At 48.6% G+C, this 23,403-nt stretch overlaps 2 long non-coding RNA genes across 2 annotated transcripts in view; one reads left to right on the top strand and one right to left on the bottom strand.

Moving 5' to 3' along the window:
- LOC119979064 overlaps positions 1-23,403 on the bottom strand; it is a 111,029-nt gene that overhangs the window by 10,303 nt on the left and 77,323 nt on the right. The window lies entirely within an intron of this gene.
- Positions 5,637-21,579, top strand: LOC119979065. Its single transcript, XR_005463632.1, has 3 exons — positions 5,637-5,718; positions 19,446-19,575; positions 21,499-21,579. It is a non-coding gene; the product is annotated as an uncharacterized LOC119979065 (long non-coding RNA).

Consider the following 23,403-nt stretch of genomic DNA (forward strand, 5'->3'; position numbering starts at 1 on the left):
CCTTCCCCGAACTCTTTAGCATTAATGCGATGTTCAAAGTATCTTCCGCCATAAAGACTGATGCAAAATATCTGTTTAATTCCTTTGCCATTTCCTTGTTCCCCATAACTATCTCACAGATTCATTTGCTAAGGGTCTATGTTCACTTCAACCTCTCTCTTCCTTTTTATGTATTTGAAGAAATTCTTATTGTCAGCTTTTATAGGGGCTGGTTTAGCACAGTGGGCTAAACAGCTGTCTTGTAATGCAGAACGAGGCAGCAGCGCAGGTTCAATTCCCGTACCAGCCTCCCAGAACAGGCGCCGGAATGTGGCGACTAGGGGCTTTTCTCAGTAACTTCATTGAAGCCTACTCATGACAATAAGCGATTATTATTATATTCCTCACTAGTTTGCTCTCGTAGTTTATTTTCTCTCTCATTATTATCTTTTTGGTCCTCCTTTGCTGGAATCTGAATTTATCTGTCTTTGGGACTATCACTGGCTTTTGCCTCCTTATTCGCCACTCACCATCCTGAGTTGGAAATATGTCGGCCGTTCCTTCACTGTCGCTGGGTCAAGCTCCTGGTACTCCCTCCCTAACAGCACAGGGAGTGTACCTACCCTGCGCCACATGGACTGCAGCGGTTCAAGAAGGCAGCTCACCACCACCTTCTCAAGGGCAATTAGGGACGGGCAATAAATGCTGGCCGAGCCTCATATCCTAACAATGATTTTTTGTAATGTTCTTGCCTACTCACTTTGCCTGTCCAAATCCACTTCAAGCCTTCTTTCAACCTTCTCATAGCTTACATTCCCACCACGTTTTGTGTCATAAGCCAATTTGGAAATATGACATTCGGTCCCCACATCCATTTATATAGATTGTTAACGTCTGTGGCCCACGCACTAATCCTTGTGGTCCCACACTAGTCACAGCTTGGCATCCTGAGAATGATCTACTTATTCCTACTCTCTGGTTCCTGTTTGTTAACCAATTCTCAATCCACAGCAGTATATGTGCTCTAATTCTGTTTACCAATCTCCTGTGTGGGACCTTATCAAAAACATCCTGAAAATCCAAATACACAACATCCACAAATTATGTGGAGGTAACATCCTCAAAAAAACTCCCAAAAGGTTTGTCAGATATGATTTCCCTTTCATAAATCCATGCTGACTCTACCCTGTCATATCATTATTTTATCACATTCTTTGTGATCAATTGGTGCACTGTAGTGTCAGCATAGATTTCGTGCTATAGCTCTATACTGGGGCTTAAACCCACAACTCTGTATAGGTTAAACAACCTGAAGTCAGGTTGCATCCTCTGGAACCTCCAATGGAGATTGTGTATATGAAATGAAGTGTCCCAGCACGGAGCAGTGTGGGAAAAATGCAGCGAATTATCACAGAGTTAACATTACATTCAGTCATCTTACTTGGATGGAACACTGCAAAAAGCCAGAGCTGAAAATAGTTACATCATTTTACCATACATACAATGCTCAAGTGTAATTGTCTAATGCATTCTTAATGATAATATGGTTTTCCAGTTCTTACTTATCCCATCACTTGCCCACATCATTGCTCGAACTGGAGGAGGTTCTTTCAGAGAGCAGGTATTAGTATTCCCTCTCAACAGTCACTCTTATGTGAATCATCTTCTCGCCTCTCCAGCCCTACCCCCACTATCTCAGACACACCAAAGTGGGGGTGGTGTTCCTTATTATCAATGGGCAAGCAGTCCTATTTGGATTGTAGAGGTGGGATTACAGCGGTTACTTGCTGAAGGTGGTGTGGATGCTTTATGAGAGTTAATCTACAGAAGCCACTAACAGAGCAGACAGGCCGTAATTCCTGACGCCTATTTCTTGTGGAGCGATTTTAAAAATCTGAGGAAAAATTATTAAAAGACACGAAGCCTTTATTAGAGCAGGTGGACACTCTGAAAGCAATTGTTAATTTATTTTATTTCAATAAAAGCGTTAAACATGAACGTTTGAATCATTACAGGATAACTTTGACTAAAAGTAACATGGCTGAGGATAAACATACAAACATGCAAAATAGGACCAGAATCCACAGAATTGCTACAGTGCACGAGGAGGCCATTCAGCCCATCGAGTCTGCACTGATCCTCTGAAAGAGTACCCTATCTAAGGCCACTCCCCCACCCTATCCGCACCTAACCTGCATATTTTTGGCTGTTGAATGAAACCAGAGCACCCGGAGGAAACCCACGCAGCCATTGAATACATTCAAGAGGCGACTAGGTATGGCAGTTGAGGCGAATACAATCAAGGGTTATAGGGAGAAAGCAGGAGTAGGCTATTGAGTTGGATGATCAGCCACGATCATGATGAATAACGGAGCAGGCTCGAAGGGCCAAACGGCCTCCTCCTACTCCTATTTTCTATGTTTCCAAAGGAAGTCATGATGTGGAGATGCCGGCGTTGGACTGGGGTGAGCACAGTAAGAAGTCTTACAACACCAGGTTAAAGTCCAACAGGTTTGTTTCAAACACGAGCTTTCGGAGCACTGCTCCTTCCTCAGGGGAATGGCGAGGTATGTTCCAGAAACATTCAAATAGACAAAGTCAGAGATGCTGGACAATGCTTGGAATGCGAGCATTTGCAGGTAATCAAATCTTCACAGATGCAGGGAGAGGGATAATCACAGGTTAAAGAGGTGTGAATTGTCTCAAGCCCGAACAGTTGGTAGGATTTTGCAAGTCCAGGCCAGATGGTGGGGGGTGGATGTAATGCGACATGAATCCAAGATCCCGGTTGAGGCCGCACTCATGTGTGTGGAACTTGGCTATAAGTTTTTTCTCGGCAATTCTACGTTGTCGCGTGTCCTGAAGGCCGCCTTGGAGAACGCTTACCCGGAGATCAGAGGCTGAATGCCCTTGACTGCTAAAGTGTTCCCCGACTGGAAGGGAACATTCCTGCCTGGTGATTGTCGCACGATGCCAGCTCATTCATTGTCGCAGTGTCTGCATGGTCTCGCCAATGTACCACGCTTCGGGACATCCTTTCCTGCAGCGTATGAGGTAGACTACATTGGTCGAGTCGCACGAATATGTGCCGCGTACCTGGTGGGTGGTGTTACCACGTGTAATGGTGGTATCCGAGTCGATAATCTGGCATGTCTTGCAGAGATTGCCCTGGCAGGGTTGTGTGGTGTTGGATGAAGAATTTGTTGTCGAAGATGAAGACGTTGTGATCTAGAATGAAGCGGATGACGACGGCATTGCTGCAACAGCCTCAGTCCTCAACACTGACAACTGCCAATCTCCAGATGCAATTCTGCAACTCATCCGCTTCATTCTAGATGGTGGGGGGTGGATGTAATGCGACATGAATCCCAGGTCCCGGTTGAGAGACTAGAAGGGCTTGATGTTCATAAGGAGGAGGTGTTAGCGATTCTGGAAAGTGTGAAAATAGATAAGTCCCCTGGGCTGGATGGGTTTTATCCTCTGATTCTCTGGGAAGCTAGGGAAGAGATTGCTGAGCCTTTGGCTTTGATCTTTATGTCATAATTGTCTACAGGAATAGTGCCAGAAGACTGGAGGGTAGCAAATGTTGTCCCCTTGTTCAAGAAGGGGAGTAGAGACAACCCCGGTAACTATAGACCAGTGAGCCTTTCTCTTGTTGTGGGCAAAGTCTTGGAAAGGTTTATAAGAGATAGGATTTATAATCATCTGGAAAAGAATAATTTGATTAGTGATAGTCAACACGGTTTTGTGAAGGGTAGGTCGTGCCTCACAAACCTTATTGAGTTCTTTGAAAAGGTGACCAAACAGGTGGATGAGGGTAAAGCAGCTGATGTGGTGTATATGGATTTCAGTAAAGCGTTTGATAAGGTTCCCCATGGTAAGCTATTGCAGAAAATACGGAGGCATGGGATTCAGGGTGATTTAGCAGTTTGGATCAGAAATTGGCTAGCTGGAAGAAGACAAAGGGCGATGGTTGATGGGAAATGTTCAGCCTGGAGTTCAGTTACTAGTGGTGCACCACAAGGATCTGTTTTGGGGCCACTGCTGTTTGTCATTTTTATAAATCACCTAGAGGACGGCGTAGAAGGATGGGTGAGTAAATTTGCAGGTGACACTAAAGTCGGTGGAGTTGTGGACAGTGCAGAAGGATGTTACAAGTTACAGAGGGACATAGATCAGCTGCAGAGCTGGGTTGAGAGGTGGCAAATGGAGTTTAATGCAGAAAAGTGTGAGGTGATTCATTTTGGAAGGAATAACAGGAAGACAGAGTACTGGGCTAATGGTAGGATTCTTGGTAGTGTGGATGAGCAGATAGATCTCGGTGTCCATGTACATAGATCCCTGAAAGTTGCCACCCAGGTAGATAGGGTTGTTAAGAAGGCGTACGGTGTATTAGCTTTTATTGGTAGAGGAATTGAGTTTCGGAGCCATGAGGTCATGTTGCCGCATTTGGAGTATTGCGTGCAGTTCTGGTCGCCGCATGATAGGAAGGATGTGGAAGCATTGGAGCAGGTGCAGAGGAGATTTACAAGGATGTTGCCTGGTATGGAGGAAAGATCTTATGAGGGAAGGCTGAGGGACTTGAGGCTATTTTCGTTAGAGAGAAGAAGGTTAAGAGGTGACTTAATTGAGGCATACAAGATGATCAGAGGATTAGATAGGGTGGACAGTGAGAGCTTTTTTTCTCGGATGGTGATGTTTAGCACGAGGAGACATAGCTTTAAATTGAGGGGAGATAGATATAGGACAGATGTCAGAGGTAGGTTCTTTACTCATAGAGAGTAGTAAGGGCGTGGAATGCCCTGCCTGCAACAGTAGTGGACTCGCCAACATTAAGGGCATTTAAATGGTCATTGGATAGACATATGGACGATAAGGGAATAGTGTAGATGGGCTTTAATGGGGTTTCACAGGTCAGCGCAACATCGAGGGCCGAAGGGCCTGTACTGTCCTGTAATGTTCTATGTTCTATGTTTTCTGCCTCCCTCCCTTATTGCAAAGAGGGCTTATATTTGGTACTTTCCACTCAGATGGAACCTTTTAAGACCCTCGGGTAAAGTTCATCTGGCCCCGAGGCTGATCAGCCACAGCTCCACCAGTTTGCTCATTACAGTTTCTCCGTTCCCCTCTGCCTTCCATCTCCCGATTTACAGCTATTACAAATGGTTCTTTTCATACAACTTCAGTATGATTCATGAAGTTTTATTTGTGTAATTGTAGTATGTGTCGGCTACACAGAGAGCTGCAATGGGTAAATAGGCCATTACCTATTATCAATTAGTAACGTTATAGGAGACTAATATTAAATGTCTACCTATATAAAATGCTGCATCTAGCATGTGTTCACCTTATTATTTCACTGTTCACTTAAACATCGTTCCAAAAGACTATCGCCTCTCTAATCCATGTACACACACCTTTGCAATTCAGTATCCGTAGCACCTCCAGAGATCAGTGTGAATAACTTATTATCAAACAAAGCTAAAAGCTAAAAAGAAAAATGCAAATTTGCTTGTAAAATTCCAGTGAATAGCACATAAAATATTAATCACATCTCCATTCAAAGCACGTTATTTTGTAAGCTAATATCCATGCGCTGCATTATTCATGAATAATTTTATTATTTTAATTTCTCATATTCATCTGGAAGCATAGAGGACATTCAACTGAAAGGCACAAAGACTGACAGTAGACCTGTCATTGTCGGCTGGAAACGGCAGCAATGAACTACCACAGGAGGTATAATTACTTTTCTATGAATTACTCTGACTTTGAGAGGCAATTGCTGAAAACATCTGATTAGATGCAATTTTGACTAAAATTGATGGGAAACCACTTATTAGTCCAATACAGAAAAATTGTGAAATTCCCCCATCGAGATATTTGCTGTAAACTGGATTCAGTCGCAGAGCGACTTACTGGAAATGTTTGAGCTTCTTTCTGTCTGGAAGGTCATTGCTTTTCCATCGCCATTTGAACAATCCCGGATGAGCCCTTTGAATCCTGGCACTTAGCATTTGAAATGAAATGAAATGAAAATTGCTTATTGTCACGAGTAGGCTTCAGTGAAGTTATTGTGAAAAGCCCCTAGCCGCCACATTCCGGCGTCTGTTCGGGAGGCTGATACGGGAATTTCAACTTTAACTCACAAATAGACAGGGCGAAAATAAAGTATGTCAATAACTCTTTTCTCATTCCATTTCTAAGAGGTAATGTGATGATGCAGTGCTGCGAAGTATTGTGAAAAGAGAGAGAGATTGGGGAATGGATAGATAGAACATAGAACAGTACAGCACAGAACAGGCCCTTCGGCCCTCAATGTTGTGCTGAGCCATGATCACCCTACTCAAACCCACGTATCCACCCTATACCCGTAACCCAACAACCCCCCCCTTAACCTTACTTTTATTAGGACACTACGGGCAATTTAGCATGGCCAATCCACCTAACCCGCACATCTTTGGACTGTGGGAGGAAACCGGAGCACCCGGAGGAAACCCACGCACACACGGGGAGGACGTGCAGACTCCACACAGACAGTGACCCAGCCGGGAATCGAACCTGGGACCCTGGAGCTGTGAAGCATTTATGCTAACCACCATGCTACCCTGCTGCCCCAATGAAAGATGAAATTGCTTATTGCCACGAGTAGGCTTCAATGAAGTTACTGTGAAAAGCCCCTAGTCGCCACATTCCGGCGCCTGTTCGGGGAGGCTGTTACAGGAAGCAAAGGGGAGAGGACTGAAGAAGTTGAAGGTGAAGGAGTGGGACTGAGGTGGTGGAGGAGGATGGATGCCAACAGCAATTAAGAGATGGCGGGAAAAGTGGATGGCACCTGATCAAAAATTGGGAGAAGAGTATGGGTTTGAGCTGGGAGCAATGTGTCTCTGAAACATTGGGGAATTGAATCTGGTAACACCTCTGTGACAGGGTCTAGAGGAGGGAGTGGCTGAGAAAGCTACTGTGTGAATTCTCGATGCAGGGTTCAACCCCAATTGTCAATCTAAATGTCACTGTGCTAGTTTCTAAGCCTGAGAATATAGTTATTCCCTCACGCAATGCAGAGGAAAATCAGGCGTGCAAGTATCACGTACTGGACTGAAGACTGTTGGATTTTTCTCCCATTTAAATTCATGCTGATTGGCTGTGTGGATCAGTGATATCCTCCTCTACGGGATGGTTACTATCTTTGCAGAGAGGAGATTCCAAAGTTTTACATATGTGGGAATGTATTCCTGTTGGTTCTGCATCATGTGATGTGTAGTGAGATCAGCAGAGTGTTTGCGAGGGCTTTGGGCAGATCACCATCTTGATTGCATCTTTAATAAAGATCTCATCGTGTTTTACACAAATCCAGAGTGTGGCCACCTCCACACCTTTGCGGCAGCAAAGAAATATAACACAAGTAGTAATAATTTATATGAGACCTTTAACTGGAGATTCTTTTCTGTTCCCAGATACTAATTCATCAAAAGTCACAATAAAATCATGTGTTGGATTCTCCGCTGGCGCGATTCCCCATTGCGCCGGCATCGCACACACGCCCGGGATTTCCCAATGGCATGGCACTGCCCACAATGGCCGGCTGGCGGGACGGAGAATCCCACTCCATGTTGTATAGGAGAGAATCAATGGTGATTGGAGAGGGTCATCACGCCATTTTTTGAGCAGGGTAATGAGAGTTCTGAATGAAAGAAGGTTAGTACCTGAGTAAGATGGAACCCTAACAGCGTCAGCAACCACAGGGATGAGGAAAGTAACTCAAGGTTAGGAATTAAGTGAGGAAGAGTTCAACGGGACTCTTCCAGAAGAGGTGAACCTAGAAATGGTTGAGGGTGTGTGGAGAGAAGGGGTCAGTTTGATTGAGTGAGGGATTGGGAAGTGGGGTGCCTGTGGAGGCCTCAAACTTCAGGATGAAAATCCCTGAGGAGAAGTAAAAGGGATAAACGGAATGAGGAGGCAGGAAATCAGAAAGAAAAGTTCTTGATCATGACCTTTCGGGCGATGTTTACCTGAAACGTGGAGAGGATCTGACCATGGATGAAATGACAGCTATCTGCAGTTCTCCAACTTTACAGGAACAAAGACGCAACCCACATCGGGATGAACAACTGGGGTGGGATATGCAGGGAGACTTGATAAGGACAAGACCATCGGAGATCAGCAGTATCCATGGTGACCTGACAGATAGAAATTTGGAGTTAGAGTGAATGGGTAGAATTTACTGAAGGCCAGTAGAATGGGGATGATGGCGTGGGTCCAGGAGAATTGGGCAGGGGTACCCACAGTAGGTTTCAGACGTCAATATCCCCAATTAACTTGGGGACAGGAAGAGCCTGGTGCAAGACTCCCGACCGCCTTGTGATTGCTGTCATTTGAAAAGGGACCTTCCCCGGGTAGCTGGAGCATCCAGCAGTTTTATTGGGCTGGATTATGCAAATTGACGTTCTGCCACAAAGTGAGAACTTTAGTAACATGATTGCACAAGTGCCACGGGGAGGTCAACAATGATTTCCCCATGGTCCAAGTGGGGATCATATCAAGGATCTTGACTTTAAGGGACATGTGAGCAGTGTCTATAATGTACTCAGCTTCCCATGACATTGAACAGCTGAAGCAGCAACCCTTAAAGAGATTGCTGTTCTCCACTATAAGAAACTGCCTCAAAACATGCTCAAAACTTTGCTGGCATGGAAGCAGGAGGGACAGGAGCATTCCTTCTGGTTCCACCAGAATACTGTGGGCTGCTGCAGGCTAGGATCCAGGCTCACCCACCCCTGGTGCCATCACCACCCAACCTATCGGGATGGGCAACCTCAGAAGTAGTGAGGAGGATGCTGGTTGCAGAGATGGGATGGGCTGACGGCCTGCCTAGGGGATCGGGCATTGTGTCCAAATTTTTTTTAAAGAATAAAACATGAAACAACTCTCCAACCCTCAGTCTCCACCCTCCTCATGCCCCATACACTCTCCATGGCCAACTCATGTGAACCCATGCCCTTCAGAGCCCCTATGCCAACATAATGCCAACACATGATCCCACCCATCACCCTTTGCCTTACACCCACCATGCCAACTTACTCAGTACCCACCGTGGGCAGACCTCAGGGATCCTGCAGAGATGGGATAAAATGATGTTCAAGGGTCTATTGCAGATTTCCGTTCAAAACATTCAGAAAAGCCCATTTACCACATTTTTATTCTGCCAACAAATAAAGCTGTATAATAACAAACATTTCATTCAAAACCCTTTTAACAACAAGCATTGGAATTCATAGTCTATAAAGAGTCTATAACCATTTGTAGCTTTCAACCAAATTATGAAATGGCAACCTGCTGTGATTTTGGACGGTTATGAAATCAGTCATCTAGTAATTGAATTCCTCAGGCTTATGTCAAAAAGGAGAGCGGAATAGACTTAAAGCAAAAGACCCTTAAATGTCTTTGACAGTTTCTGTCTTTGAATTTAGAGCATCCTGGGGGCGATTCTCCCAAATGGAGCCCAAGTGTTCGTGTCGTCATGAATGCCGTCGCGTTTCACGACGGCGCGAACTGGGTCCGGGTACGACCTAGTCTGTCCCTCACAGGGGGCCAACACGGTGCTGGAGCAGTTCACGCCGCTCCAGCCTCCCTTCCCAGCGCCAAATGGGCACTGCGCCAACCTGCGCATGCGTGGGGGACGTCTTCTGCGCACCGGCCCCGATTCAACATGGCGTTGGTTATATGGGGCCGGCTGCGCAGAAAAGTAGGCCCGGGGGGGGGGGGGGGGGGGGGGGGAGAGGCCGGCCCGCCGATGGTTGGCCCTGATCGTGGGCCAGACCCCATCGGAGGCCCCCCTCCGGGGACAAAGTCCCCTCCCCCCCCCCCCCCCCCCCCCACTCCCCACAAGCCACCCCCGGCCCTTCAGGCAGAGTTCCCGCCGGCAGCGACCAGGGGTGAACGGCGTCGGTGGGACTTTGTCGTATCCGCGCGGCCACTCGGCCCAACCGGGCCAGAGAATCGGCAGCCCCGCCGATTCCAGCAGCCCGCGCCCGGCGCCGCGTCAAACGCACCGCCGCAAATGGCGCCGATTCTCCGCACCTCGGAGAATCACACACCGGCGGCGGGGTGTTGTGGCGCAGTTGCGGCGATTCTCAAGCCCGGCGCGGGGCTCGGAGAATCAACCCCCCCCCCCGTTACCTTTTTTCCAATTAAGGGGCAATTTAGCGTGGCCAATCCACATGACCTGAACATCTTTGATAGGTTCTTTTGACAGGTTTATTTGACACTTTTGACAGCTGCTTCTGACAGTTTTGACAGTTGATTTTGCAGGTCTGTTAGCAATAACTTTGACAATATTGCGTAACTTTAACCATTTAAATGACCGTCTGACCGACCCCAAAGGGCATCCGACCTCCACTGAAGGTCTCTGTATGATGGCGGGTCTCTGGGCCAATGACTGAAGAGGTTTTCCTGAGCTAACCAGCTGATTTCTAGACTGCTGTGAGAGCACCAAATAAATAGTTCAATAATTAAATATTCAACGATCAGTAATTGTACTTAATATTTATTGCATTGTCTGTTGAATGAAAGAGATCTTTTCCAGCAATGTCACACATTTCCTGATCATGTCCTTAGCCAGCATTGGCACTGCCTGTCCACGTTCACTTTTAGCAATTTGTCATGCAGTTTTCTGACAAGTTCCGACGCTCCCGGACAACATGCCTGCTTCAGTGAAATGGAGAAGGAATCTCACAGTTAATACAAAGCAGGATGATACGCAGAGAAATCAACCATCAGTACAATATGTTGCCATTCCAGCATTAATCACATGATTTTAATTTATTAAAAGCATCTTTCCCTCCGTTCGTAATAAATCCTTCATCAAGAGTCAGTGTATTAAATAACACGAGTCACATAAAGGCGCGAGGAGTTATTTTTATTGCCCCACACAATGCATTTTCATTCGGGTTTACTGTTGCCTTGCTCTATACCTAAAAATAATTACAACGTGTTGACACTTTTACTGGTCTTATTTTTTGTGCAATCTTTCAAAAGCGAACCTTAGCTGTTTGGTTTTGGTGATCGAAATGACATTTCAGTTTCAATGGATATTCTGTTGTCAAGCAAACCATGGATAAAGCATGCCGTGATGTCAGCGGTCTATGTCCCCGTGTATTCGGAATCAGAACGGACACTGTGTTGAGCCACCTCTCTGCGATTTCACAAACTGAACCTATTTCGAGTTCAATTGCAATGCTGATGCTGTAAGCGCTCGGACCAAATTCTTTCCTTTCAGTGCAATGCCTGCTGTCAGCAGATTGACTTTACAAATTGGCACGCACAAACTCATCTGTGGATAGTGTTGTGACAAATCTCAACTCATGGTTAGTGCAGGTAGAAATAAACCCAGCCCAACACAGTCAATGTCATTTGAAGACAAACTCCAAGGAGATATTACAATGCAAAAGAATAGAGCAGAATTATTTGAATTCCGATTGCAAGCAGCAGTGAATAGACTGCTGTGAGCATCTCCCACCCATTTTCAGTGTAACAGAATCGGGGCTGTCTTGTCTGAAATGAGGATAAAAAAATCTTCACTGTCTCATTTTAATGTGGCTTTTGATAGGCTCAGAGAGTTGTGAAATGGACTTCGGTTACTATGAATCAGTGGAGTTCTTTTGTCACGGTGTCAGTCAATATGGAAAATAATTGTACAAAACTGCCTGGAACCATTTATATTGTCAAGGGGGGGTCATTAGGGCGAGCCACTTCTCCACACTGACATTGCTGTCAATGTTCAGAAATTGCCTCGGATTTTTGAAGTACTAATTGTTTCAGATTAGCACATCCAGGGCAGATACTCATGAAGGTTTCTCTGAAGGGTGTCTGACAAGTTCAAATGACTCTGCTGGGAACAGACCTGCCATTCACACCTCATCTACTTGCCTGATAGTGCATTAGGCAAACTTTCCACCTCTATCCTTTGGCATGAGACTAAAGGAACAAACGCAAAGTGAATTGCTCTTGGCTGATATTACACAGGTTCCCCCTGACAACTGCCTTGAATTACTAATGCTGTTTTATTACCTGTGTGGTAGGTAACATGTGCTACTCAATCCTTGGTTAATAATGAGGTCTTCTGAATCTCGATGAAGAAGAGGCAAACTCATCCAGTAGTAACAAAAGGTTTATTGAGTAACTGTAACAATAATTGCATGAGTTCTTTACTTTAACTGTTTGGATGCTCTGGATCATATATCGATCATATATAGGGGCAGCACAGTGGTTAGCACAGTTGTTTCACAGTTCCAGGGTCCCAGGTTCGATTCCCGGCTTGGGTCACTGTCTGTGCGGAGTCTGCACGTTCTCCCCGCGTGTCTGCGCGTGTTTCCTCCGGGTGCTCCGGTTTCCTCCCACAGTCCAAAGATGTGAAGGTTGGGCGGATGATTCGATATAGAATCTACAGTGCAGAAGGAGGCCATTCAGCCCATCAAGCCTGCACCGGCCCTTGGAAAGCGCACCCTACTTAAGCCCCCGCCTCCACCCTATCCCGTAATGGTCGCAGCCGTCATTTTTAAAATCCGGCTGCTGCAGATGTTGCGCTTGAATTCCCGCGATCAGGAACGGCTCCCCTGCCCTCCCGACACCCGCCTGCGATCCACCCGCGGGTCGCGACCCCCACTTTAAAAATGCCTGGGCTGGAGAACGTGTTTGTCCCTGTTATGAAGCTGCAGATTGATCGACAGGAAGCTGGAATTCCAGCACCGTGATCACAGCCAGCACCCTGAATAATAGCCTCATCCCAACAATAAGGCTCAATTCAAAACGCTTAAACTCCACATCAGCAAATCTATTTTTCTTCAGTGATTACAAACTTTATTCAAATGCCATTTTATTTAATAAAACTCTCCTTCTTGTTTCCGGCCAATTCTACAAGTGTCTGTCGCCTCTATTACATTTAAAGTCTAGGCAGGGCAGAATCAGCACAGGTCATTGCCAATAATGCTCTGCAAAATAATCCTCAGGAGATTCAGGCAGTAAGTGTGGGGTTTGACTGATATTGTGCTACTTCCCTCTGCCCTGTGAGAAAGAATCGAGCTTCACACTGACAGCCTAATGGAAGAGAACAATGTTCACATGCGAAAAGCTGCAACTGCACTTCTGATTTTCCATCAATCAGTCGGGAATATCGAACAGCGGCACTTCCCCTGTCACTGCCTTCCAGAAAACCTGCCGCCAAATCTTCAACCAGAATCTTCAACCAAAATCTCCGCCACCTCCCTCTTTCCCATCCATCAGTCAAAGAGAGTCACAGCCCTCCAGCAAGCCCACAGAATTCCATGCATCCCCTTTCAAGAAATGTTTGCAAGTTTCAGAAAATAACTTTGAGAGCACTTCAAAAGATGCTCCCACTGAGGGACTTCAAGAACAAACTTTCATAACTGTCTTGGGGCATTTTACTAAGTGGATGAGGCACTATGTCAATGCCAGTTGTTGTTATTTAATCTGATGTCCCGTCCCATAGAAAGGTTAAAGACCATTCAGCCCATCTTGTCAGTGCCAGCCCGAGGTCACCCTGGCACCCTTTCTAATCCCACCTTCCTGCACCCTGTCCATAGCCCTGTAGCTTAGAGCAGTTCCTGGTACTTTTTAAAAAGAGTTTAGATTCTCTGCCTCCACCACCAACTCGGGCAGCGAATTCCAGACTCCCACTACCCTCGTGTCCCCTTAACACCTTCTGTTATTTATCTTTTTTTTAAATAAATTTAGAGTACGCAATTATTTTTTTCCAATTAAGGGGCAATTTAGCGTGGCCAATCCACCTATCCTGCATATCTTTGGGTTGTGGGGGCGAAACCCACGCAGACACGGGGAGAATGTGCAAACTCCACAGGGACAGTGACCCAGAGCCAGGATCGAACCTGGGACCTCGGCGCCGTGAGGCAGCAGTGCTAACCACTGCGCCACCGTGCTGCCCTTTTCTGCCACTTATCTTGAATCGATGTCCCCTGGTTCTAGAACTCTCCACCATGGCAAACTATTTTATCCTGTCCTCCCTATCTCTGTTCTGCGACCCTTGACCCTTTGCAGGATGTGGTATTAGGAGAATGAGAGGTGATCTTATTGAAACAAAAAGGCCTGGATTCTCCTCATGGGGGGGGGGGGGGTCCCCGGTGTGGCGGAGAATCCCCCCCCCCCTGCTGGAGGTGGGATCTTGGTTCACACCCAATGGGCCAGCGGGAGAATGTGAATGAATGAAAATGGGTCTTCCTGATCCACTTGCATCCATGTGGCAGGCCCAACACCCTATTCTCCGGTCTTCCGTGATTCTCCGATCCCCTGGGCCAGGAATCACGTGGTCACATGGACGGGGAATACTACAGACCTCATCAAATTTGATCCTGACATAGTGGACCGCAGGATGGACCAAGGGGGTAACCCCTTAAGGGGGTTTCCCCCAAAGCCTATCCGAGGATTACCTCTCCCCCCCCCACAATGTACAATGTGCCCACCCTTCCTCTCCCAGACACCGCCCCCCCCTCCCCCGTGCCCTCCCCTGAAACCCTGACTAGAGGAACCTCCTCTACAGACCCCCCCAGCCCCCCCCCCCCCCCCCCCCCCCCCAGAAAACTGACCTCTGTCTGGACATTTCAGAGAGAGGCAGTTAGTCAACCACATTGCCGTGGGTCTAGAGCACGTGTCGGCTCGGCCTTTTCCTAAAGGACATTGGATCTTACGGCAATCTTCCAGCTCGAAGTGCACCATCTGCTGTATTGAGATTTGAACCCACGTCAAAGACAATATCACCTCCCAAAGAACAAAGAACAAAGAAAGTACAGCACAGGAACAGGCCCTTCGGCCCTCCAAGCCTGCGCCGTCCATGCTGCCCGTCTAAACTAAAATCTTCTGCACTTCCTGGGTCCGTATCCCTCTATTCCCATCCTATTCATGTATTTGTCAAGATGCCCCTTAAACGTCACTATCCCCTCTTACATTCTCATGTATGTTTAGAATTGGTGGGCATTGAAATAAAATTGCTTGCTCCATTACACCAATATTCAGTACCGGAATTTAAAATAAAAGAATCTGCCTGGAAATAAACACCGACCTCACTACAGCTACATTCAAATTATGTATTTTTAATTATTTCTAAAACAGCTGTAAATAAGAACTGCTATTTTAGTACTTGTGACATTTTCCGTGCTGCTGGTTTTACTTGAGACACCCCTCATCGGCCCAGCTCCTAGTGTAGCTATGGTGACATTGACTTCACAGAGGCAAGTTAACAGAAGAATCAAAGAGAGACTGCTGGGCAAGAGGGTCCTGCAAAGTTCGAGTCAGATGACGAGCCTTTGGGACGGGTCCTAAACAGGAAGCTTGAGATGCAGTAAGGGGTGAGGAGCGTCTGACAGAGATGGGCAAAACTTCTACAGAGTAGCATGTGAGGTGGAAGAGTCCATCCCCCTGCTCTAGAACATAGAACAGAACAGCACAGAACAGGCCCTTCGGCCCTCAATGTTGCGCCGAGCCATGATCACCCTACTCAAACCCACATATCCACCCTATACCCGTAACCCAACAACCCCCCCCTTAACCTTACTTTTATTAGGACACTACGGGCAATTTAGCATGGCCAATCCACCTAACCTGCACATCTTTGGACTGTGGGAGGAAACCGGAGCACCCGGAGGAAACCCACGCACACAGGGGGAGGACGTGCAGACTCCACACAGACAGTGACCCAGCCGGGAATCGAACCTGGGACCCTGGAGCTGTGAAGCATTTATGCTAACCACCATGCTACCCTGCTGCCCCAGGTGAAGTATTTGCCTGCTGGGCAGCAGGGTGGCATTGTGGATACAACAATCGCTTCACAGCTCCAGGGTCCCAGGTTCGATTCCGGCTTGGGTCACTGTCTGTGTGGAGTCTGCACGTCCTCCCCCTGTGTGCGTGGGTTTCCTCCGGGTGCTCCGGTTTCCTCCCACAGTCCAAAGATGTGCGGGTTAGGTGGATTGGCCATGATAAATTGCCCGTAGTGTCCAAAATTGCCCTTAGTGTTGGGTGGGGTTACTGGGTTATGGGGATAGGGTGGAGGTGTTGACCTTGGGTAGGATGCTCTTTCCAAGAGCCGGTGCAGACTCGATGGGCCGAATGGCCTCCTTCTGCACTGTAAATTCTATGTAATTCGATGTAATTGAGGTCTCCATGGGGAGGGTGGAGATCGCCATGGAGACCCTGCTCCGGCGGAATGCCCTGTTTGCGTGCAGGCCTTGCAGTATCCAGAGGCGGTTTCCACAGTGACTACACCAGAGAGAGACAGGTTACCATGACCTCCGTCCAAGAGCCCCCTCCTCCTCAAGGAGTCAGGAAGGGACTCTCGCGGACCTTGGGGGAAAGAGGAGCAGCAGAGAGATACGCCCCCGGGACCTCCACTCAGGACTCTCAAAGAATGTGCGGCCCTTAGAGAGAAGGTGGGAGGAGGTTGGGGTGGAGTGGGAATGTGGAGAGGATGGAGGTTGGGGGTGGATGAGAGTTTGGAATGGATGGGGAGGTTGATGGAGGGAGGTCAGTGGCAATGGGAGCACTAATATTTTGCACATAAAAAACATAGTTTTACTGAGTTTTGATGACTCCATTATATTTTATTCATGAAAATGAAATGAAAATCGCTTATTGGCACGAGTAGGCTTCAATGAAGTTACTGTGAAAAGCCCCTAGTCACCACATTCCGGCGCCTGTCCGGGGAGGCTGGTACGGGAATCGAACCGTGCTGTTGGCCTGCTTGGTCTGCTTTAAAAGCCAGCGATTTAGCTCAGTGAGCTCATGGGGTGTGGGAATTGCTGGCATGACCAAAATTTATTGCCCTCTCTACTTGCCCTTGGGAAGGTGGTGGCGAGTCGCCTTCTTGAACCGCTGCAGTCCATGTGGCGTAGGTACACCCATTGTGCTGTTGGGGAGGGAGTTCCAGGATTTTGACCCAGCGACAGTGAAGAAACGAAGATATATTTCCAAATCCGGATGGTGTGTGAATCAGCCGTAATGTTTGCTATTCTCCCCTTTGCTTGTATTGAATAGAAGGACCAAGAAAATCAACAAACTGTCAGACTATCTGAGAAGAATCAACGTCATTTGCCAAAGGCTGAAAATAACCGTTCATCGCTTAACAAATGGCATCATTACTTCCTGGGTTAAAAGCCACAAACCCAAATACACAAACCAATATCATCAGATGGTGAAGTTAATTCGATTGTGTTATGGGAGCGGCATTTTCAGAACCCCAAAATGTACCATGGAGTTCAACCAACCTCTCCCTTTAATGTATTGTTGCTTTTGAAGCACACGGCTTGGTCTCCAGGTGTGGTATTACAATTATGGACATGTGGGTTTTTAAACACAAAACAATGTTTATTCCATGAACTTAACTTAACCTTTTAAATAAACATTGGATCACTTAACGCCCCTTACTTCAAAGATAACCCCGAAAATAATACAACACTAAATATTCCCTCAAAATGTTCCTTCAAACCTCCAAAAGACACCTTTAAACAGAAACACATCAGGTTAATGACATTACTATTATGAGTTTAAATCATCCAAATGATTCAGAGATAGTCTTTCATGGCAGAGATCACAGCAGATCCAGCTCACTGCAAAACACAGACACACCCAAGCTCTTTTTCTCAAAACACCGGCTGTCTCCTTTCAATCAGCTCACAGCAAACCAGCCAGGCACTTTTCAGCTGCTCTCTCGCAAACTGAAACTAAAATCAGAAGTGAGCTCAGCTCCCCCCCACCCTCTGACATCACTTCAGTAATATGAGCTGCTGCATTTCTTAAAGGTACATTGCTTAAACATCCATTTCTTAAAGGTACTCTCATGACAATTGCAACATCCATTGGCTACATTGACAAGGAATAAAAAGTTCTTTATTCATTTTTGGGTTTAATAGACTACGCAAATAATACTAGCCAATGTAATCAGGGCAGCAGTACTGGTAGTGGTACTGGCAGATGTAGCACAGGTAAATGGAGCTCCGATTTCCAATTACATTTCCTATTCTTCATTTCCCCCTGCTGTGACAAAAATTGAAAATCGAAATGAATAAGCAATCAAAACCACCTTTGATGGTCTGGCAATCTGAGCGTGGCAAAGAAGCAAGAGAAACATGATAAGAGGCAGAGTGAACACAAAATTAAAAACAAAATGAATAGCAAAAATATCTCATCTATCCCAGAGTTGCATGTTTACTGACAATCCATATTCTGTGACCCATACAATGAACCCGTGGTCAAAGAGGGTGTAAATGTGGGGAAATGGGAGGGGAAGGTGGTGCAGTGAGTGTGTGTTAAATTATAACACAGAAGGTGGATTTCATTTACTCCGCTAAATATCTTCAATCTCCTCAAGTCAATGATCTCACACAACACATGTTGTAGATGGCCATGAACTATGTCAACAAGTATGTCTGAGGTAATGTAAAGGAGGGTGGGAAAATATGAGCAATAGTTTCATAAATTGGAGGTTGGTTTGATTCATAGAATGAGTACAGCACCAACGGAGGCCATTCAGCCTTTAACGTCCATGCTGGCTCCCTGCAAAAGCATCTCAGCTCGTCACCCACCCCGCCCCCCCCCCCCCCCCCCCCCCCCCCCCCCTCCGTACCTCTGAAAATTATTTTTTCCAGGTCCTCATCCAAATTCGTTTTGAAAGATTGAAAACTGGATAGACAGCACGGAGCAGAAGGTAGTAATGGACTCAAGGAGCTGGGACTGGAACACAAAGGCTGTTCAGGCTCCACACAACTTGGTCCACATCGTTTACCGATGATGCCGCAAAGTTTGTGGCATTTGCTGAGCACCAAGATAGCACCCAAAGAAGGGGCTGGATGGAGGTCGGGCTGGGGGAGTTTTGGAGATTTGTTTGGGAAATATGAGGTTAGTCCACAATAGCATTGAAATAGCTGTTCACACCTGAAAGCAGATTTCTTACTGTTTGGTGCAGTAAAGAATTGTTAAACGAGCAACAATAAATCTACTTCAGTGCCTGGGCACCTGCATTGGGAAGGGAATTCAATCATGTTGGGTAGGTTTGACCTACCCTTTACAAACACACTTTCAAACTCTCTGCTAAGCTGAGAATTTTCAAGGTGTTCAAGCAGCCTGCCCAAATTACAGACTCTCGTAAACTCCTGATAAAGAATGGCACACACAACTTTCCAATCTGAAAGAATAATTCCCAAATCTAGAGAGCTTTGGAAGATTATAATTCCTGCAATGTTCTCTCCCACTTCCTTTTTACCATGAAACAGAAACCATCTGGCCTTGGTACCTGCCACCCCTTATTTATTCATAACCGTTATTTCGCTTTTGTTAAGTTTGCTGAATCTCTGCTCCTGATTCAACAACCCTCACCCCTCCGTATGTCTCCCAAATATGGCGAGAATATCACTAACCCTAACTTGTATTAATTTCAATCTCATTAGTGAGTTCGAAGTCGAATGCTGTGGCCTCCCGGGAATTACCCAACTCCCCAGCAGGAAGTCACACGAGCGTCGTTTAGCACTCCGTTTTGAAAATGTGTAGCTGACGCAATGGCTACTGAGGGTTGAGGAGGTGAGTAGCCATTTTCACTTTCCGGCATGCGGCTCAAGGACACTGGGGTGTGGGGGTGGGGGGGGGGGGGTGGGCATGGTCAGGGTCTGAAGAGTTCCAGGTCGGGTGCCGCCCCTGGGCTGGGGAGGGGGGGAAGGTGTTTTGCATCTGTGAAGCCGTCATTAATTATTCTGGAGACCCGTAACAGGTATCCTACCAAACACGGCCACCACAGAGCCCAGCTGCAGCTTCAATCCTGAAAGTCAACTTCACTCCCTTTGACTGTGAGCAGCCTCTAGCTTCACTGCTCAAACCGACTGATTGTCGGACTTATTCCTTCTCCAATTTCTTCCAGATATAATGATATTTGCTGGTGTTGATCCCGTGGAGGCCGCCCTTCCTGTGTCTGTGGCAGCCTAGGTAGGTGACACCATAGAAAGCAGCAGCGACAACACCTGTGCAGGGGGCAGCCTCACAACCTGAAGATATGACTGCCCATCAGACTGAGCCAGTCATATCTGCCCCCCACCCCCCAGCCTGTCCCCCTCCCCTCAGCCTGCCCCCCTCCCCTCCGCCTGTCCCCCTCCCCTCCGCCTGTCCCCCTCCCCTCCGCCTGTCCCCTCCCCTCCGCCTGCCCCCCAGCCTGTCCCCCTCCCCTCCGCCTGTCCCCCTCCCCTCCGCCTGTCCCCCTCCCCTCCGCCTGTTCCCCTCCCTCCCGCCTGTCACCCTCCCCCCGCCTGTCCCCCTCCCCTCCGCCTGTCCCCTCCCCTCCGCCTGTCCCCTCCCCACCTGTCCCCCTCCCCTCTGCCTGTCCCGCACCCCCAGCCTGTCCCCCTCCCCTTCGCCTGTCCCCCTCCCCTCCCACTGTCCCCCTCCCCTCCGCCTGTCCCCCTCCCCTCCGCCTGTCCCCCTCCCCTCTGCCTGTCCCCCTCCCCTTCGCCTGTCCCCCTCCCCTCCCACTGTCCCCCTCCCCTCCGCCTGTCCCCCTCCCCTCCGCCTGTCCCCCTCCCCTCCGCCTGTCCCCCTCCCCTCCGCCTGTTCCCCTCCCTCCCGCCTGTCCCCCTCCCCCCGCCTGTCCCCCTCCCCCCGCCTGTCCCCCTCCCCTTTGCCTGTCCCCCTCCCCTCCCACTGTCCCCCTCCCCTCCGCCTGTCCCCCTCCCCTCCACCTGTCCCCCTCCCCTCCGCCTGTCCCCCTCCCCTCCACCTGTCCCCCTCCCCCCGCCTGTCCCCCTCCCCTCCGCCTGTCCCCCTCCCCTCCGCCTGTCCCCTCCCCGCCTGTCCCCCTCCCCTCCGCCTGTCCCCCTCCCCTCCGCCTGTCCCCCTCCCCTCCGCCTGTCCCCCTCCCCTCCACCTGTCCCCCTCCCCTCCGCCTGTCCCCCTCCCCTCCACCTGTCCCCCTCCCCCCGCCTGTCCCCCTCCCCTCCGCCTGTCCCCCTCCCCTCCGCCTGTCCCCTCCCCGCCTGTCCCCCTCCCCTCCACCTGTCCCCCTCCCCTCCGCCTGTCCCCCTCCCCTCCACCTGTCCCCCTCCCCCCTTCCTCCCCTCCGCCTGTCCCCCTCCCCTCCGCCTGTCCCCTCCCCGCCTGTCCCCCTCCCCTCCGCCTGTCCCCCTCCCCTCCGCCTGTCCCGCACCCCCAGTCTGTCCCCCTCCCCTCCGCCTGTCCCCCTCCCCTTCGCCTGTCCCCTCCCCTCCTGTCCCTCTCCCCTCCGCCTGTCCCTCTCCCCTCCGCCTGTTCCCCTCCCCCTCCTGTCCCTCTCCCCTCCGCCTGTCCCCCCCACCCACCCCGCAGTGTCTGTTTCACGTTTTGCCATTTAAAACATTGCGTTGAACCCAATCCCATTGCAATCTCTGGCAGATAAATGGTCCGGCACTGCCGGACTGTTAGTTAACTGTGATTTACTACTTGTTAATAAATATAATAAACACGTCCCCTTGTTGCTTCCAGAATAAATTGTTGCAGAAAACGATCCTGAAGAGATTCAAGGAATTCCCGACTTTTCAGGCCAGCGCTGGTGTCACATCCCAATCAAATGAAAGTTAGAATTTCCCATTGGAAGCAGTCTGTATTTCGCTTTCTGCTTTGTTGTCTCTGTATTTATACAAGCTACCAACTCACAGCTCAGACAAATGGCGCCATTCAGCGGATAAAGGTGAGGCTTTTGGGGCTGTTTAGCGGAGTGTGTAACGGTGGCTGCAGGTCCGAGAATCACCCCGCTATTAACGCCACTTTGCCGCTTTTCTTCCCGCCAAGGCCACACTCAGAGAGAATTCCCGCTGGCGAGCTGATCTCACCAACAGGAATGGCTGCTCACGGATCAGGGTGCCATATTGAACGGCATCTGTCCCCTCCCCTTTCAGGCCCCCCTCCCCCGCCCCCCTCTCATTATTGATCACCTCCTTCCCCCCCAACCTTGTTGAGGCTCCTGGGAACTCCCCCACCCTGCACAATGCCCCAGGCCTGACCCCATGGCAGTGCCAACCTGGCACCTGAGTACCTGCACACCCTGGCAAATCCAGGGTGGCACTAAAGGGTGCTCAGGTGCACGGTTGGCGCTGCTATGGGATCGAGCCGACAGTACCACAATTCCCTGGTGCCGGGGTGTGTCACGGTGCTACCCTGCCCTGACCCAAGGGGTCCCGAGTACCCTGCGAGACCCTCCCCCCACCAAGGTGCCATTACGCCTGGTCCATATTTGAGTAGATCAATACTAAGCGAGGCATCGCAGGCACGGCCGTTGACTCCCAGGCCCCGGTGGTTTCGGTGACCGGGTCTTTAAATAAGCCTAATGACTCATTTAAATATGCAATTATGGATCGCGCCCAGCCAGGGTGAGATCCGGATCTCGCAGGTGGAGCGGCTGCACGGTAGCACAGTGGTTAGCACTGTTGCTTCACAGCTCCAGAGTCCCAGGTTCTATTCCCGGCTTGGGTCACTGTCTGTGCGGAGTCTGCATATTCTCCCCGTGACTGTGTGGGGTTCCTCCGGGTGCTCCGGTTTCCTCCCCCAAGTCCTGAAAGACGTGCTTGTTAGGTGAATTGGACATTCTGAATTCCCCCTCTGTGTACCCGAACAGGTGCCGGAATGGCGACTAGGGGCTTTTCACAGTAACTTGATTACGGTGTTATTGTAAGCCTATTTGTGACAATAATAAAGATTATTAAGATTATTATCTGTAATCCACTCCTCCCCCTCTACTCTATAATGGAGTTTAATGCAGAAAAGTGTGAGGTGATTCATTTTGGAAGGAGTAACAGGACTTCTGGATACAGTGACCACAATGCACTGATGCAAATTTTACCCGCAACAGCCAATCAGCAGCTACGCTCTGCTGCCCTCTGCTGGATGCTTGCCTTCACTTGAACACGGAGGGTGTCTTGCTCAGGTACACCTTCTGGATAGAGTGACTGCAATGCACAGATGAAATTTTTTTCTTCAAAAAATATACTTTATTCATAAAATCTCTAATAAACATTACAGAACATTTCAAATTGACTTGAGTGTACATTTCCATCAAAGTTACACATTCACTTGTCTTTCTTCCATTCAATTGGGATGACATTACACACATATCCTTCTTCATGTTACAGTTCTTTCTTAAATATTTACATTGTCATGTTTCTTTTATACATTGGAGTATTGAAGGCCCGGACCGAGGGGTTTTACACTGTTACCCACCCCTCGGTGTACATTTGCTGGGAAGACCTTACACAGTGGCCTTTCCCCATTGCGCCTTGGCGGCAGCTGCCCCAAGCTTGAGTGCGTCCCTCAGCACGTAGTCCTGGACCTTGGAATGTGCCAGTCTGCAACACTCGGTCGAGAACAATTCTTTGCATCAGCAAGTTTCGGGCA

Source organism: Scyliorhinus canicula, chromosome 15, assembly GCF_902713615.1.
Source record: "Scyliorhinus canicula chromosome 15, sScyCan1.1, whole genome shotgun sequence".
NCBI lineage: Eukaryota > Metazoa > Chordata > Chondrichthyes > Carcharhiniformes > Scyliorhinidae > Scyliorhinus > Scyliorhinus canicula.